A 6,685-nucleotide genomic window follows, 5' to 3' on the forward strand; every position below is an offset into this window, starting at 1 on the left:
CTCAGTCTTAGACACCTCATTACGCTGATACGCAGACCCATGGGCGGACGTGTCTACACACAACTGTGCAATTGCCGACCTTTGCAAAGACACTGCTAGGCTTTGGTACACACGGGCTTTTTTTTTTTTTTTTAACTTTTTTTTTATGTTTACTCATTTTTGAAAGAGAGAGACAGGGCACAAGCAGGGGTGGGGTGGAGGGGGGGGGGGGACACAGAATCTGAAGCAGGCCACACAAGCTTATTTATACTCAGGGGGTATGTTTGTACACAGGGAATGTATGATTCCTATATGCACAAATTTAGCTTACTTTTAATTTTATGACCTGTGTGCTGACCCTTTTTCATTACTGCACTTCATAATCAGAAACACCAGGCTAAGCAACTATCTCCTTCCAACATCCATCCATCCATCCGTCCGTCCATCTGTCTATCCGCTCATTCATTCAGTCAACAAACGTTTATGATATACCGACTATGCACCAGATCCCATGCCCGGTGATGGAGACTCAATTGTGGCAAAGCAGACAAAGCATTCGTTCTAGAATGTATAGCCTAATAGATTAAACAACTGCAGGACCAAATATAAATTACAAGAAGAATGAAAAGTGCAGTAAAGGAAGAGTAAGAGAAACCATGAGTACGTGCAAAGGGGGGGGGGGTGGGCAAAGCATTATTCTAGAGCTGCACAGTCCCACAGGGTGGCCACTACCCATCATGCATGGCCATTTAGATTGAAGCTTAAATTAACTAAGATTAAAACTCCAGTTCCTTAGGCACATCAGACACTTTTCAAGTGCTTGTTAGCCACATGTGAGTTGTGGTTACCGAGTGAACAGGGTAGATCTAGAGCAATTTTTGTCATTGCAGAAAGGTCTATTGGACCGGGCTGTTCCATGGCTTCCTTGAGAAAATTTGAGCTGAGTCACAAAGGAAAAGAAGGGAGTGAGTGTGTGGAGTAGGGAGAGAGCAGGGAGACGGCAGGGAAAGAGCATTCCAGGCAGAGGGAACAGCATGTGCAAAGGCCTTGAGGTAAATGGGGGGCATGACGAGTCCCAAGCTGGCATGGCTGGTGCACAAAATGAGGGGTAAGCCATACTGGACTAAGCTGAAGAAGAGGGCAGAGGCCCTGGGAACGCAAGCTGGTGCAGCCACTCTGGAAAACAGTGTGGAGGTTCCTCAAAAAACTAAACTCTACGCTACGACCCAGCAATTGCCCTACTAGGCATTTATCCACGGGACACAGGTGGGCTGTTTCGAAGGGACACGTGCACCCCCATGTTTATAGCAGCACTATCAACAATAGCCCAGGTATGGAAAGAGCCCAAATGTCCATCGATGGATGAATGGATAAAGAAGATGTGGTCTATATCTACAATGGAGCATTACTCGGCAGTCAAAAAGAAGGAAATCTTGCCATGTGCAACTATGTGGATGGAACTGGAGGCTATTATGCTAAGTGAAATTAGTCAGAGAAAGACAAAAATCATATGACTTCACGCATCAGGACTTTAAGAGACCAAACAGATGAACATAAGGGAAGGGAAACAAAAATAAAATAAAAACAGGGAGGGGGACAAAGCATAAGAGACTCATAAATATGGAGAACAAACAGAGGGTTACTGGAGGGGGCGTGGGAGGAGGGATGGGCTAAATGGGTAAGGGGCACTAAGGAATCTACTCCTGAAATCATTGTTGCACTATATGCTAACTAATTTGGATGTAAATTTTAAAAAAAATTAAAAAAAAAAAAAAGTGGTCAGAGGCCAGACCATGTGGTCTCGTAAGTGATGGTGCAGAGTTTGGATTTTATTTTTTGTGCAATGGGAAGTCATTGGAGGGTTTTAAACCAGAGAAACAGACAAATAGGATTAGATTTGCTTTAAAAAGAGCACTCTGGGAGCACCTGGGTGGCTCAGTCTGGTAAGTGTCGGACTCAGGTCATGATCTCACAGGTCGTGGGTTCCAGCCCCGCATAGGGCTCTCTGCTGTCAGTGTGGAACCCGCTTTGGATCCTCTGTCTCCTTCTCTCTCTGACCCTCCCCTGCGCACTCTTTCTCTCTCTCAAAAATAAATAAACAAATAAGTAAACAAACATTTTAAAAAAAGGCACTCTGATTTTGGAAGGAGATAATGACAGTTTAAGTCCACAGAGCACATTTCAAAGTTTACACACGTTCATCGTGCTAGTGTGATAGTTCCAGCTGGTATTCCAATTCTCTCGTTACAGAGCCCAAGAAGTGAATGGGCCACAGAGCTGGGTCTTCAGGTGCCAAGCCCAGAGTTGTTTTCACCCCCCCCCCCCGTCTTATTTGAAACTATTTTCAAATTACTATACTAATACAAACATACACACACACACACACACACATGCCCTCAAGGGAAAGGCAGCAGCAGAAGGGCATAGGCATGAGTCAACCTAGGGCCCCAGGGAGGGCGGGGCAGGGCTGTACCCCTGCTGGCTGCCTCACAGTTCATCAGCCTTCAGGGCCCCCAGAATCCAGAGTCTTTCAAGGCAGTGTTTCTATATTCTTCTACCTGCGTTCTCCCTATCTTTAAATCAAATCACTTAAAACAAAACAAAACAAACAAAATTAACATTTAAAGGAAGTTGTTTCATCACCCTAGGTAGAAAATCAGTATCATCTACCATTACTAGAGATGAACCTTAAAGATAAATACAGTAAAAATATAAACACAGCGAAAAAACAATGTTATGCAATTATGAATGTGTTCCATGCTTGAAGGATAGTTTGTTTCTTTTTCTTTCAAGTTTATTCATTTATTTTGAGAGAGAGAGTGTGTGAGTGAGAGAGGGGCAGAGAGAGAGGGAGGGAGAGAGAGAATCCCAAGCAAACTCCATGTCAGTGCAGAGCCTGACGCAGGGCTTGATCTAACGAACCTGTGAGATCAGGACCTGGGATGAAATCAAGATCATGACCGGATGCTTAACTGACTGAGCCACCCAGGCGCTTATTTCTTTCTTATTAAAAGAAAAGATCTAAGAGATTTTGCTTTGATAATCAGATAGCCCCAAAGAGAACTAAATAATAGCTCACTGAATGTTAATTGATGCCAAATCTGTAACTCTCCTAAAATCATCTCCTAGGCCGGAGTGGGGGTCTCCCTCCCTTTGGGCCATTCCTCTTTGCAGTAAAAAGAGTGTGGGTCCTTTGGAGACCATCTGAGTCCCCGGTAACAGAAGGCTCCTTCCTTCTGAGTATCTGCCTCCGAACTGGATTGAGCCCTTCTCGGGCAATGACCTAGCACTGAGCTCGTGTCCTGTCTGATGATAGTGGTCTCCGCCTCATAGGTCCTTTCGTCTGACATCCCGGAAGCCAATAATAATAAACAGATGAATACTTTCAACCTAACTGCGAGGGGCCTGTTCTTGCCCTGCTGCCTAGACTGCTCCTCTGTCCCCGGTCCCCTCTCAGTTGGAAGGGCTCCTGCTTCAAGGCCACACCCCCTCTGTAAAGGGGTTCCCAGGTGTCCCCCATGTCAGGCTGTGCTGGGCTTCCCGGGGTAACGGTTTTGGCTACAGGACTGCAAGAGTTAGGCGTGTCCAACAGGAAACAGAGAAATAAGGCACCCTGAGGAGGTAAAGGGGCCCCGGCCAGGGAGACAGGAGTCCAGTTTCCAGGCCCCTGGTGTGAGCCGGACAAGGGTCTCCCCCTCTGGAGGTCCAGTCTCAGCTTCTAAACAGCGGGGGAGCGGGATGAAATGGTCTTTATCTTCAGAGTCTTTATCAGAGTCTATGAGATCTCCCCTTCTTTCCTTGGGAACAGGCTGTCCTAGGGATGAGTAAGTCCCTGGGACTTTCGAGACCTCGCAACCTGGTTTCCAGATGGTCCCCAGAGCCAGCGGGACCGGTTGTCTCCTGGCTGAGCCACAGCCCGCCAGGCCGCTGAGGAGGGTGAGGGCGCCCCCTGGCGGGACCTGGGAGAAAGGCTCTCGGAGCTGTGGGATGGGTCTGAACTGACTGCAGTGGCATCCAAGGACCCATGGAAGGCATCTAGCCCAACCCCTCATTTTCCAAATGGGGAAGCTGAGGTTCACAGGAGTGAAAGACACTCTGTTGGGTAAAGTTTCCAGATAAAACACAGGATTCCCAGTTAAACTTGTTTTCATATAAACACGAATAATATTAACATTTTTTTAACGTTTATTTATTTTTGAGAGACAGAGAAAGGAGCAGGAGTGGGAGAGATGCAAAGAGAGAGGAATACAAAGAATCTGAGGCTGTCAGCACAGAGCTCCAAGCAGGGCTCGAACCCATGAGCTGTGAGAGCATGACCTGAGCCGAAGTTGGAGGCTTAACTGACTGAGCCACCCAGGTGCCCAGAAATGAATAATTTTAAAAAATAATAAATTTTCATTTATTTATTTTTGAAAGACGGAGAGGGAACAAGTGGGGGAGGGGGAAGAGCGAAAGGGGGACAGAGGATCCGAACCGGGCTCCATGCAGACAGCAGACACCCTGATGTGGGGCTCGAACTCACGAACCATGAGATCATGACCTGAGCTGAAGACAGCCGCTTAACCGACAGAGCCACCCAGGTGCCCCAATAATTTTTTTAATATAAGTATGTCCCATGCAACATTTAGGACATACTTCTACTAGAAAATTACTTGTTAGGTACTTGAACTTCAAGTGTAAACAGTGTCTTGTCTTTTCTTTTGCTCAGTCTGGCAACTCGACTGCAAGTCCATCCACTGAGTTAATGTCTGAGCTCGGACTGCAGACCAGACATGGGTCAGGGCTCCTTCATCCCTGACTACCGTCTTTTGCTTGCAGCTCTGCCCAGCATTCAGCAGGGGCATGGGACACGTCCGTTGACATTTTCTGGGAGAGAGCAAGTGGAAGGATATATGAATCTTGTCTTTGACGATCCCAGGAATGTTTTAAAGGTTCAGACAGAATGTTTCAAAGAGATGGGTCCTTCCCAATTCATGCTACCATCAAAAGCCCACCTTCAATGTTTTGGTAATAGAATTGCCTGACCTCCCTGTCCTGGTCTGATTTACAAGATTAGGGAGGAACCTGGGCGAGGAAAGAATCTGCACTGATAACTGGAATTCCTCAGTTATGCTTCTTGTGGTGAGCATTGAGTAGTGTATAGAATTGTCCAATCAGTATGTCATACACCTGAAACTAATATGACATTACCTATTAATTACACTTCAATTAGAAATAAATAAGTAAATAAGTGAATAAATGTCTGTATGTTCCCCAGGTGCTTCTGATACATAGCAAAGATTGAGACCCCCTGGGTTAGCTATAAGGAAGAAAGGTAGCTGCTTAGATGGGGCAGGCTTTAACTGATATATATCAGTAACTGCCCATCTTCATGATGCATAGGTGGAGGGGGCTGGGTTGTTAAAAAGCACATTCCCAGGGGGCATCTGGGTGGCTCGGTTAGTTGAGCGCCTGACTCTTGATTTCGGCTTGGGTCATGATTTTGTGGTTCATGGGATCGAGCCCTGCATCAGGCTCTGTGTTGATAGTGCAGAACCTGCTTGGGATTCTGTCTCTGCCGCTCCCCCTGTGCACTCTCTCTCTCAAAATAAATGAATAAACTAAAAAAAAAAAAAGCACTTTCCTAGTCTTACTTCCAGAGATTCTCTTTGAGTAGACCCAGTCTGGGGCCCTGGACTCTTCCCTTTTGACATGCACTCAGGTTCACCTGTATTTGTAATGTATTTGATTTGTTAAGAAACAAAAATAGAACTGAAGCAAATATGGATGGGTGATAAAGTTCTTCAGACAGGAAGTATATGAATACAAACATTATTCTATTTGCTCTAACTTAAATACTTCACTGAAAATACTTGTAAAACTTAGGAGCATTTTAGGGGTGATCTGTGACGTAGGTGGCAAGAGGGTGGACAGAGATGCCCACTTCCAGATACAGACTGGTTGCCCTCCATGTCTAAGAGTTGCAGTCTGGGGTGAGATGAGCAGGGCTTCGTTCTGCAGGGTGGGAAAGATTCAGAGAAGCAGAGGTCAGCCTCACAGTCAGGAAACAAGGAGTCTGAGCAAATGGGAGAGTAAGTGTCAGGCGACTAGGGCGTGTCTTGTTCGTAGCCGGTGTCCATAAATGACCTCTCTTGCCCTATCTCCTATCACTACTCAGTCACTATACCTTAGCCGAAGGCCTTCTTTGTGTTCCTGAAGCATGCCAAGTTTTGCCGTGCCTCAGGGCCTTCGCACTTGCTGCGCCCTCTGTTGGAACTACCCTCTTTTCCCAGCTTTTCCTTAGTGACTGCCTCTTTGTCACGCTCAGGTCTCAGTTCAAATGTTACCTCCTCAGAGAGGCCTTTGCTGTCTACCCTTCTTACTCCCATGCTCTGTCCTTCATTTCGAGGATCACAACCTGTAATTATTATCATATTTATTCATTTTTGTTGCCTGACACCCCCCACCCTCATGCAAAATGTAAGATACATGAACACAGGGACCTGATCTCTTTTGTTCATCGCTATTGCCCCTCTGCCTGAGCACATCTCATGGAACATATTAAGTTCTCCCAGTCAATTATTTGTTGAATGAATGAATGAATGAATGAATGAATGGTGGGGCAAGGCCAGAATAGGGAAAGCCCTTGGAACAAGGGAAAAATGTAGGTAGACATTGGAGTCTGAGAAAATACAGGGAAAAAGTTCCTTGACATTGGTCTTGGCAA

This window comes from Panthera leo, chromosome A1, assembly GCF_018350215.1.
Source record: "Panthera leo isolate Ple1 chromosome A1, P.leo_Ple1_pat1.1, whole genome shotgun sequence".
Classification (NCBI taxonomy): Eukaryota; Metazoa; Chordata; class Mammalia; order Carnivora; family Felidae; genus Panthera; species Panthera leo.